This window comes from Pezoporus occidentalis, unplaced genomic scaffold (genome assembly GCF_034315485.1).
Source record: "Pezoporus occidentalis ecotype Australia unplaced genomic scaffold, CSIRO_AGI_Poc_V1 ctg1, whole genome shotgun sequence".
Taxonomy (NCBI): Eukaryota; Metazoa; Chordata; class Aves; order Psittaciformes; family Psittacidae; genus Pezoporus; species Pezoporus occidentalis.
In genome coordinates this window covers 16,632,804-16,645,837 of record NW_026912778.1, presented here as the reverse complement: position 1 = coordinate 16,645,837, position 13,034 = coordinate 16,632,804, and positions in this window count along the sequence as shown.

The window sequence follows — 13,034 nt, the reverse complement described above, 5'->3', positions numbered from 1 at the left end:
GTTCCCTGTCCTGCTGCCCATTACTGTCTCATCAATGTGCCTTGCAACCCTCCACACATTCCTCCTCCTTACCCTTATCTGACATAAAGACCATTTTTCCTACTTCAAAGATGAAAATTAATGGCTTTTACCTCATAGTTAGTCCTTCACTTCAGTGCCTGGCAGTACTGCATCTTCTTTTCCCGTATATCTATATTTTCCCAGCTCTTCCCCAATCTCCTCAGCCCCCCACCCTGCCCCAGCTTCTGAGAAATATAATGCAAAAAAGTCCACAGTGCAGCATCATCCCTGCCTCCTCCGGAAAGGAAACAAAGTACTTACTTCAGGCAGAGCTGTTAAGTGCCTAAATTTAGCTGGGATGAATCTGGGATTAGACCATCAGAACAAGGAATAAAAACCAAGGCGCCTCAAGTATTAGGCTAGAGTCTTAACACTATCCCCTACATAGCGCTGGGGATCTCTGCCACTCAGTGGTCCAAGTCTGCAACATTAAAAATGATGTTGATAAAGACCAGAATTGAACTCAGAGCAAGCAGATATCAGACCTTTAAAATGGACAGTATTTAGCACAAATCACCACTTCCACTTTCTTTTGGGGATAAGGGGGGGATGAGGGGAACAACATCCATATTAAACATAATTTTGTCAGTAACGTGCTGGAGGAGCACCTAGCTTCCATGTGTATATGCAGGAGGGTGTCACCACACATCTCACAGACTTGATCAGGCACCTTTACAAGGTAACTTCATGCACCAGGCTGCCATGGCATGCCACATTGCACATGGACCATGTGTTTTGCTCCGTGACAGTGTTAATTGAGTCTGAGCAGTTGGACAGGTACACAGTCCCCTTTGAGTCATGCATGCTTGTGCTTGGGGAGCTATGCCTAATCGAGGTAATTGCATCACATTTGGAGGAGCAGAGCAGCCAAGGCACGCCCCTGGGTAAATGATGCCTGGTGGTATGCTTAATTATAGTTAACATGCCTGGCTGTATGATCTCAGAAATCAGAGATGGAAAAGACCTGCTACATAACCTAACCACTACCGTGGTAAAGTATGCCTCCTTCCTGTTGGAGGCAGTGAGGCTTTCACTGCTTTCCTTTGGAGGATTAGTCCACATCTTATACTGAGGGAGGTTTTTTCTGTCTGCTATTGTTAACATTTCATTATTTTCTGAATCAATCCGTTTCCAGCAGTTAGTGGCTCCTTACAGCCTCCTGCTCCCACTTGCTTAGTGCTTTACTGAACATACTGACTTCCATTCACCCTTCAAAATAGGGATCAGAGGCAGGCACAGAGAGCCCTGACCTCCCTATAACCCACAGGAAGTCCCTGCTTTCCATAACAAGTTTGGGGATGCTCATCTGCAAGGCCACTGCCCAGGGCCACCGTGGACATTCATGGGGTTCATTTCAAAGCCTTCAGCCCACATTTACCTTTTTTCCCTCCTCTGCATGCGTCTACTGGCTGTTGCCACCCAACTAATGCACCTTCCTCTTGTTTGCTTATTTCTTTCTCCTCTGCTTGCTATGTGACTGACAGCTATCCACAGACGGAAAATATGAATTGTAAAAGGATCCCTTTCTTTCCATTTTTTCTTCTTTTAACTGATGTTTACATGTTTTGGTGGCACTTGCTCTGGGCTCCTGAAATCTTTGCACCATCAGTGATGCAGCAAACCCCACCAAGACATGACCCTGCATGCCAGCACTAATCCCAAGTCACAGCTTCTTTCCCTGTTATTATCTGCTGAGCACTGATGCAAGATGTGTCACCACAGGAAGTTCATCCAGAATTTTCCGTCTGGTAAATGAGGGAACACCTCATACGTACATCTGGGAGTTCAGATGTGCATTTCTCCACACCAGAGTCAACAGAATCTGCTATTTATTTCTTTTCTAAACCTCGAGATGACTGCTGTGCACTTTTGACCTGCTGTCAGTCTGAGCAGCGATTAGCTATTCACGAGATGCAAACACACACTGCAGTGAGGATGAATTTATACAAGTATGAAATACAAGCAATTTCAGTGATTTATCTCCCCTTCTCCACATTCAGGGCTAGTGAGAAACAACAGTGAAACCAAACAAATGGTTCTGAAGCTCAGAAGAATTCTTCCTGTGTTTGGCTGACAGGTTCGTACAGCAAGCTGAAGCTGCCAGTCAGCTCAGGAGCTACACAAGTTTTTTGACTCATTGCCTGACTACGTAAATAGGCTCCTCATTCCTATCAGTCTTTTAGCAGAGCTCTTCAGCTGCTTTTTAGGAATGTATCATTTTTAAAAAGAGATTAAAAAAACACATTTTTTGTTGTCAAATGCAGACAAACTACAGAAGTATTTGAGTGAAGTCTAAACCTTTGTACAATGCTCCAGAGCTGTCTTGGTGCTGTGATTGGGGATCAACTGATTGCTCTCTGACATAGTCCCCTGGAAGTGATTCTGGGGCAGAACTGCCCAAGTCACTCCATCACAACTCAGAGACATCTAAAGTAATGCTTTACAGAAATAAAACTCACTGCATAATTTAGATCAATTAGTCTCATTGCACTGCTGCTATTCTGCTGCCCGAAACAAGCTCCTGGATGCCTAATGAGAAATAGGATTTGATTTTTAAATTGCCATTCATCATCCTTCCTGAATTTAAAAGAAGCTGGAATTTTACAAATGAAGCAAAGACATTTTGGGGTAAAAATTATTTGAGAATCTTCTATGTCACTCTGATAAGACAGTTCCTTCCTAAGTGTAACAAGAGAGGTAAGTGACAGAAAAAATCAGAATGATGATGCTTAAGAAAGTCAGTAAGAAGTAAACTTGTGAGCATCTGCTTTGGGCTGGCACTGAAACAGCAGCAAAATAAAATATTAATTAAATGTGGTTCAATGATTTATATCAGAACTCATCAGAAAAGCTACACAGTCCTTCTTCTGCTCTAGAAAAAATTTCACCTTGAAATAGACAAAGTTTATGCAACCAAAGGAACAAAAAATGTTTTTAATCTGAATTGCACGAGAAGAGGGGTGCTGTCATTCTTGCACTTCAGTTATGTTTTGAATGAAAGCCATGCTCCTCATGCTATGGTGGGTTTTCCTCTGTGAGGAAAAGAAGGTAATCCCTCATGGCAGTCATGTGCTCGCAATGAGTCACATAAATCAAAGATCTGCTAAAGATCATCTTTTCCAGAGAAAAAACAAGTCTCAGGTACCCAAACAGAAATTCCTATGAACATTTGTGGCATATTTACAGCAAAAATATTTATGCTAGGGTCAAATGCGTTAGCTTTTGGACAGATGAATAAACAAACAGCATTTCTGTCTACAAGATGAATTTTCACTTTTTTCTACAAGAAAAGATTTCCACACAAATGACATACTTTAAAAATAACAAACCCTTAAACCAAGAACCTTGAAAATATATTTATCAAAGAAGAAGCGTTTGTGCAAAAATACTTTATATAGGAAAACACACATATGAGGAGCAGACCGGTTTTCTCCAAAATAGAGCTCCAGCTATAGGAACCAGTACTGGAAGTGCTGCTTTTTAGAACAGTAGTACTTAGTATTAGTAACAGTATTTAGAACAGTATTTCTGGACATCATAAAAGAAAGCAACTTCCACTGCTGCAAAGAGAAACTTCCTCAGAGAGAGCCTTAGCAAACCGATGCAAGGTTTCTGCCATCCTCCAGTTGGATGGAAGGCACAGAGAGCAGCCCATGGCTTCTTTCCTGAAAAACACCTTCAAGCTCTGTTTTCCAGTATTGAGCTCTCAGGGACCGTGTTTACGTTTAATAAAAATCCATTCATTTTGATACCAACAGCTACTGCAGCTGCTCTTCAACTATCTAAAATTTCCATGTAAAACTTGTTTTTCCCCAAGCCCATGGAATTCCCATCATAGGTTATCCAGTGCCAAAGTCAGCCCAAACGGAAACTGTAACTATCAAATGCAGTTTTAAAAAAGATGAAAGGGAAAGGTTTTGTGCTGATTCTCTTTCCAGGATCCTAAAGAAAACGAATGAAATTCATAGTCTTCTGGCACTTGCTGCAGCTGTAACATGAAACTGTCACGCTTACTAGAGCTTTGCCAAGAATATTTTCAGGTTTTGACTGAGCAATCCACCTGAAACAAATGCTGAGTTCCCCTAGACGTTAACTCTAATGCTTTACCATTTCTACATGCTGAGAGCACATACATTATACTCTGATGCAGGGCTGCAGTCATGACATATGGAAGTTGTTAGCTTCCCAAGCCCTAAAGTAGATGGACATGGTTTGTACTTTTGCAAAATTCCTTTAAATGACATATTTTAACACTTTTGTGTTTCTGAACAAAAAACAAAACACACAGAGCAAAAATGGGATTATTAACTGATGTCATTAAAATGCCAGGCATAATACATCTCAAAGGGAAAAAAAGAAACCATCTGGAATCACAGCACTGATCTCACCTCATTTGTTTTGAACCTTTGTAATGTGTAGCATTGCCCAAGAATAAATCTGTAACAAAATTATAAGCAGCGTAGTTTCACTTTCAGATCTAATGTAATACATCAACTCCTTCAGATGGAACAAAATCTATGTTGAAAAGCGGAGGTCAGCACAGCTAGAAGTCAAATGGACATGAAAACATCCCAAAACCTGGGCAGCTGCTTTCCATCCAGGGTGTCAGTGAGTTGATGGAGCTGCCTAGGTGAGTGGGGAGGACGATGGGTGCATCTTGTGCCCTAGGTAAGGGGAGGACAGGAAACAGCATCTGGGCCGCCTGCTACCTCCCTGTCTTGCCAAGGAGACCAGCATTGGCACTCAGCTGGTGACTTTGCATCCCTGTCTGAGAGTTTATCCCTAAGAACCATTTCCCTCCTCCCCTGAGAGAAAGCTTTTCCCAGTGTTTAATCTGAATTTTCTTGGCTGAAATTGAAGTAATTCATTTATATCCTCTCTGCTGATGCCAAGGAGGACAGACTAGCCCCAATAGCATTTACGCATCCTTTAAGGCCGCAGCCTGCTCCTGTACCACTGCCCTTCTTAGATAACAGTAAGCTTCATTCATCCAGCCTCCCTTCATTGATCACAGGCCTCAGAAACATGACCTCTCCCAGTGCTGCCCTCTGGGCTCTCTCCAGTTTCTCCAGACCCTCTGGAAATGCATCATCTGCCTTGCTCCAGCTGAGGTACTATCCATGCGGAGCAGGACGGAAGGACTACTTCACATTTCTCGCAGGCTATAAGCCTGTTTATACAAGCCGCTGGGATGTTTGCTTTGTTTGCAGCAGCAAAACCCTACTGACTCATGGACAGCTTGTGACACCATGCAACATCCAGAGCCTGCTAATTAGATGAACCACCTACACATCTGTCTCTTGTCCCACGTCTGCATGTCCTCCACTGACTGCTGCAATGGGCAACTCTCTCCTCATCATAATCACACTAAATGCAAGAGCCTTGGGGCGCCTCTGAATGGCTGTTGAAATGCACTTCATTAAATTAATTTGTTAAAGAATGAATAATTATCAGCAGATGGCAGCCCCTTTGCATGATGGAGCCCATGCCACCAAGGTGTCCATCTTACCTGTCTGCTTTGCAGGGAGGGAGAAGAGTTGATCAATAGATGGTTTTCTGGGTGGGCTGCTGCAGAGCAGAGGGACAACCTCAGGAGAGGGAGCAGTGCAGAGAGTGGCTCACCAGCTCTCACCTCCCTTTCTCTCCTGATCCCAGAGGGAAGATTGGGCTCAGCATGCCTGCAGGCAGGCTGGCACAGCAGAAGTCCATTTCTAGCATCATCACTTTTGCAAACAGGCTTTCCTCTGTAGCTGTCTCTGCTCATCTGGAAGCAATCTAGGGCTGTGATGGAATACATGCCCTACATGCAGGGAGGTGGGAATTTAGCTTGGGGGTTCTTGCACACATACACACACACACCCCAGCTGTGGGAGTCACTGCCTGGGGTCAGGCTCCCAGCTGACCCCAGGACCGCAGTGCAGGGAGGGCAGCAGCATGACCACCTCCACAGCCTTGCCATCCTGCCCAGACCCACAGGGATGCGATCCAGGCAGGAATAAGCCTCCTTTCTCCAAGTGGGGTTGCTCAAACAAACACCACTCAGGACAGGACTTTCTGTTCTGCTTTGATACAACTTTTATAATTTCATGGGAGATGTTTGTGTAGTAAATCTAATTCAATCACATATTTATTTATCATACACTCCAGAAGGAGCCTAGGCTATTGAATAAACATGTGGTGGCCTAAGTGGGGCTGCTCTTTTCAAAATGCCTCTATAGCTTTTTCTCTATGATCTGTGTAAAAAAACATGTTTATAAACAAATTGCAGGATCTATTTGTACTATAGCTCAAGACATTTAGACAGTAGTGTCTCAGAGACTTTTGATGGAAGCAGTAAACTGGGCTGGAGGTTGATCTGACAGGAAATAAAAGCTAAAATTGTTTTTCTAAAACCAGCAGATAACACTAACAGGCCTGGATGAGTAAGAGCGTGGAATCCAGATCAAGACATTGGATACAGCAATCTGTGTACTGCAAAAATTTATGTCAACTGAAAGAGATTCACATTTATAGAGCAAAAACAAGAGAAAGAATTGGAGCAAAGCTACCAAAATCCCCAGCAGAATCTCATGTTTAGCAAGAGAAAATTTCATGGTGAGCAACATACAAAATAATACAGTAAAAGCCAAGACTAATAAATTAGTTGAATCCATAGGCATATTTTTTGGATGACTGGTCGGGTAGGTCAGCATGATCTCCACAGTTTGTTCTAGAAGAAGTCTTGATTAGGACCGTTCATACAGATCTTTATCACACATGTGAACTTCAACCATCGCTCTAAAAGCAAAGAGCAGATGCAAGATGGAAATGAGCCAAATTAAAGATGGAAACAAATACCCTTGCAGGAGTACAGTTGTTAATGCCTCTGGAGGGGTACAACTGCATTGAAATATGAAAAAAATACAAATGTAGTGATTTTTTATCCTGGTAATATAAATGTCAGATAAACAGTTCCTAGCTAGTTCATACAACCAAGACAACGGGGGGAGGGAAAGACCACAGCACCTGGATGATTAGTATTAGACATAATGAGAAGAAGAAAACAGCCATAAAATGTTAGCAAACTGCAGCTCCTGAGCTGCCTGCGTATGCAACCCATTTACAGCCCCAAACAGCTTCATTGGAGTCTCTGGAGGAAGCAGCGTTCAGCAGACTGCCTTGAAACACCAGCTCCAGGAAGTCATCAATCAGCCCGGTGAGAGTTATGCTGAGATTCTGCCCAGATGAGAGGTTATCAGCAAAAGTAATGTCCCTGGCAAAAGAAGTGGAACCAAAAATGGATGCATCCTTGTGATCAGCAGGGAAACTCAACATCCTTCACAAGCTGAATGTCCTTGACCTTCCTCTGAAGCTCCTGTGGAGATGTAGCAGTATTGGTGGTAGTGTTTCAGCATGGCAGGATGACACATCAGCAAGAAATAAGCTAGCTCTTACATGAGCCTTGACTGGAAACAAAATGACTAACCCCCAGGTCATAAACACAGACAGCCACATGGGGTCTGATTGAGGATGCTGCCCAGCATCCTGCTTTTGCCCCACAGGAGGCATCTGCGAAACAGCAAGAAAACAAACCACCTGCAGAGAAAGAGATGCTTTCCTGCTACCTTTTCCATGTCACCTGTGGTTGAGGAACCTTGTCCAGAGGTCGCATCCTGCCTGATAAGGAAACTACGTGCTTGAAATGTCAATTCAAAGAAATGAAGGCACTGAAGCAAATACTGCTTTCAGTGACAGAATACACATCTGGGTACTGGGAAGGAAATAAAATAATAGAGGGCTGAGGTGTGAAGTGAAAAGGTGGGAACCCCTTCAGTCTACCTCAAACCCTGGAGGAGTTATAAAGCACACAGATAATGGGGCTCCAGGCTCCTGCTGTCTGAAGTATCTGACAGCCAGGAATGCTGGCAGGAAAATGGGAGGTTTTATTTTCTGGCATAAGCACAGTGTCTGGATCAGGGTTTCAAAGTTGAGCACAGGGTCACATGGAAAGGTCAATATTTTCTGCGGCCGTTTTACACTCGCTGTGATTCCATCCATAGCAGGTCCCAGTGCTGGACTGCAGGGATCATATCTAACAGGCAGCAACTACTAAGATGTTATGGGGGTCCTATCTAGAAACAGCACTCCCCAAAACTGGCTAGCTGCTGCCTAACAAAACTGTGGTTAAAAACCAGCCTACGATGGTGTTGAGGTGAGGGAACATTTTTTCTTCTGGCCACCAGCAAGTGTTACACACACAGACTGGTAATCTTTGAAGTACTAAAACTATACATAGTACCTGTACTTTGGCAAATACAAGAAGAATAAAATGGGCATTTAAAACAACAACAAAAAAAATATCTACGTAGAATTTCTATGAATTGAAAACAATTAAAACATAAAAAAGCCTCCATCAACAATTACTAGTTCCCAAATCTGTATAAAAGAGATATTTCTCATATATTTGTATCCTTTAGGAATGTTGCCATTATGTGGAATGATATTTTTTGTATATTCCTACTACAGACTGAGTTACTAAATGAAGGGCCACCTATTAAATTTTTACATGGAAAGAATATGTAGGTCCTTTAATGATGAAGGCTGCTTTCCTCTTCCACGATTGGAAAGACAAGTAATAAAGAAAATGATTTTTCACAAGAACAGCAGTAGCTTAATCTAGCTATTTTGCTGGCCCCGGATTATGATAAATGTATTCTACACCGCCTTTTATACCTCTATGATCATGTCAGAGCTATGCATATTCTGGCCATGATGGATAAGAACACAAAATGAGCAGATTTGTCAGTATACTCATCCTTCATAGGATGAGTACGGATGCTGTACATCTGGTTGTGCACCTAGTGGTAAACATTTGAAAGTGCTCAGGGAAAATAAAGGAAGTGGAGATTAAACAGGAAGGGAAAGTATAAAGGGGGTCAGCAAGGGGTTAGCAAGGGATCCTCTAGCAACATGAAAATGAAAACATCCCCCAAAAATATACACTAAGAAATGAAAACTCAACAAACTTATTTCACTGAAAGCAAGTTAGAAGTTCTTGCTCTCCTGAGGAGCAGGAGGCTTAGTGGCTTCAAGTCACCGTGTCTCATTAAATAGGTTTTTCCTACTTTTACCTCTCCTTCAGTGTTCCCACCACTTCTCCTACTTGTATTATAACATATGATATGATCTGCAAGGCTGTTTACCAGCCATTTTGGGGCAATTTCCTTACAAGCTGATTTCAGATCGCTTGCAGATGGTTAGTTTTTTGTGCCAATGATGCTGAGCATTTGAAATTATTTTATCATCCAGACGATTGCTTTGTTTCTGTGGAAGGAAAACCCCATCTACTCCATTTTGTCAGAAAGCAGGAACGTATCAGAATATAGAGTCTGTACGGTTATATATCAATGAAAATTTCAATATAATTTCTAAGCAATTCATGGAAAATGACAATTTTGCAAAAATATAAATGTTAACTGTAATGTGTGAACCTGAAAATAAATCATGATCTCCAGTCTGCTGTAATAACTGTTTGATAAAATATCCATTTTTTCCAAACTGTTACTCAGCTGTTTTCAATGCTAAGAGGTTACCCAGATGATTCTTACACCACCACTCATAGCAAGGCTGGAACATGTTCTTTTTCTCTTTTTAGATCTGAGCTGCAGATTGCATGCTTTGTACAAAAAGCCTGTTCCCAGAGAAATAATTTTCAAGTGTACATTTTATTTAAAATGATCTTTTAGTGCTTGTAGTTGCCTGTCTCCTTATCTGCTGTCTGTTTTCACTTTGTGAAGTTTCACTGAACCCCATAGAGATGGCTCTTCTGTGCTTTTCGTAGGGATTGTCATATTCTTACCATAATTGCCCAACACAAATCTCTTACGAGTTACTGGGTTTGAGGCTGAATTTTAATAGAAATACTCAGGAAACCATTTCCATCTCAGGCAGACTATCTGACCATCCAACACAGAAAATACCACTCTTCTCTTTTTTTTTCCTGTGAGAATGATATTTCTACTCTAAGCACATAACAGATTTGCCTGTAGCCAGAACACTATTTCTTAAAATGAGTCATCCATGAAAACAGATAGGTTTAAATTACAGAAAAATGCTTTGCAAACTAACCAGTGTTGCAAAACCAGAAATAGCTCAGGAGACCTGGAGAGACTCCAGTTCCACAGCATTCATCCATTCCCCCAGTCCCCAGCCATTCAGTCTTCCTGTCATCCTCCCTCCTTCTGGGAGATTGTTAAATTTTGATTAATACAAGACTAAAAATCTGTCCAGAAACGGATGTGTTAATAGGGAGTAAGAAACAAGTCACTCTTTCTGCACCTACTATTTCCAATAGAAGAGTCACTGTAGAGGCTGTTCTGAACTTTGCCCCATAGTATCTACTTTTGTTACATACATAAATTTGGGACAGCATAGTTAAGTAACAGACAACCACAGAGCATCTCATCCAATGAATTCCCTTGCCTGTTCATGGAAAGAGTTGACTGAAGCTAGCACAGTGTTTCTGTTTGTGGTTTTGATGAGCTAAATCCAAATCTGACCACTTTGTGTTCCATCTGGGAGCATAAAAGTCATAGCCTGTCCTGGAAGTACAGGCATTTTGGATCTAGAAGTTGCAGAATTGCAGAAAAGCCTGGATTATTCTACAGAACATAAGGCTTAGACTGTGCATTTTACAAAACCTTTCCTGCCATGACACACTGCAACCGGGAGTCATCTATTTCAAACATGAACTTCTTTCTGCGTCCTGCTTACAGAGGCCTGCTTGGGGAGAGGACCTGAAAAAGAGTTGAATTCCTGACCCTTGTCTTCTCACCACTTAAACCAGCTAGCCAGGGCCAAGAAGACAGTTCATCCCAGCCACCACCTAGGCCCAGGGCTACGCTGCATCCTGCATATAATAATTTAGAGATGAAGCTTTCATAAAACAGGGTAGCCCCACAGCTTCAAAAGTATTTACAGGAACAGCTCTGTCATGTGTGTACTTCTTTGCAGAACTATGAACTCTGAATCACAGCACTTATCTTAAGTCAACATCAATGCACGTTGCTGGTGGCCTGAAGATTGTGATTATTTCAACAGAATTAGCGGACATACGGGAAGGAAAATCTGCAGCCAGTTTTGTGTCAGATAGAGTGCATAAACTATTGGACATCTGTACTTGCATTTCCTCTCACCAAACACAGTTTGTTATCACCTAAACAAATTCACAATATTTCTCCATGCCACTGAATACAGATTCATTGTTTGCATCTACCATGTCTTCTTCCTCCTTTCCTTTCTCCTTCCCTCTGCCCCTCTCCAAAAAGGTTTGATCAAACCATTGCAGCCAGCTAAATCATTGCCAGCTTTTCCAGGCATTGGGCTTCCTATACATAATAGCTGAGAATGGGCCCCCAACTTTGAAATCAGACAGCCTGTGTACCAATACTTGCACTTTCCAATGGGAAACATCTTACTTCTGTTCTTCTTCCCCATTACTCTTTTTCCTTTCCTCTTTCAGTGCTCTCACGCTCATGGTTGAGGGAGGTTTAAACAGAGTCTCACCATGTCACAAAATACATAGCAGCACTTTGGGAAGTTTGACAATCTAGAATAGATGTTTAGACTTCCCGACTTAGAGACAATGCAGAAAAGAGAGCTCTGGCAAGCTTCCTGGAGATGGGATGCAATTGCTTTGCTCTGCAATATACAGGAGGGGTTGTTACAGGCACTTTCAACATTTACAGAGCACCAGTTCAAGAAGAACAAATAACTTTTTAGTCTTTGTGTTCTAATTAAATGCAACTTAGTGGAGTTTCTGCATATGAGAAAGCTGACTGTAAAGTAATCAGATTGCTGTGAACTAAAAAGAAATTATAACATGACACTGCATAGCATGTAAGTGTGGCACGGTTACTCTCAAAGTACCTCTCAGATTTTGTTGCCTTTTCCTCCTCTGACTTCTTTAAAAAATGAGTGCCCCTTCATCATTTTCTCTCCTGTGCAGTTACTCATTTCCTGCACACATGGCATTTGGGATAATTCATAAAATCTATTAGGTCCACAGATGCTGGGAAAAACAGACTGAAATTTCCAGGTGATATCTGTGCAAATCACTGTAAAAAAAAAGATCTGATCTAACTTCATGTCCATATGCATAACCTGGTTTATATATCCAATTCTAGTAACAGCCACCTAAACATACTTGACCCTTTCCTAGCTTATTATAGTCTTTGGTCCCTAACTTGCAATGTGCTGTCTTTTGAGCATCCATGGCTTCCCCACCCTTAGCTCCTTCTGACCTCCCTCTCCTCCGTCTCTGAACGGCCTTCTCCTTCAGTGCCCATTAAGCCCCCAACAATCAGATCCCATCATCCCCACATCTTCTCTCCATTGACTCCTTGCATTCACCCATGTTTCTATCCCCGAGGCAAGTGAGACAAAGGCAGATGGAAAGTATACTCAGAAATTCCAAATTCTTCCAGCTTTTTTTTAAACTAGATCTTTCACTTCAAAATTTAGATCACTGTTTATAAGTTGAGTTTGCCTTTGTCAGTAACATCACTATTTATAATGCACTTTAACTCCAATGATCACTTTCAGTCTTCATTAATTTGCAGGTTTTTATTGTGATTCAGCAGACCCAGATTTTTACAACCAGGAAGTTAATGTTTTCTAAAAGGCTGAACAACCAGTAAGAGAGGTCAAGCGCACTGAAACAGATCTCTCAGATTCAAAGAAGATTTTATGTAAAAGCAGTGTTTCCTTTAAAAAATTAAAAAATAAGAGCAGATCATGGATACCTTAAATAAAGCCAGGAAAATACTTTGAAAGCATATTTTGTCTCACAGCAGTTATCACCAGTTTGTGTAGAAATCTCAATGCACAAAGCGCACTCCTGCTCCTAAGGCACTCAGCTCCCCCTTGCTCTGTGTGTATTGCCTACAGTCTAGAGCAGGAGACTTGTCCTTGAAATGTTAGTATAATAATAATCA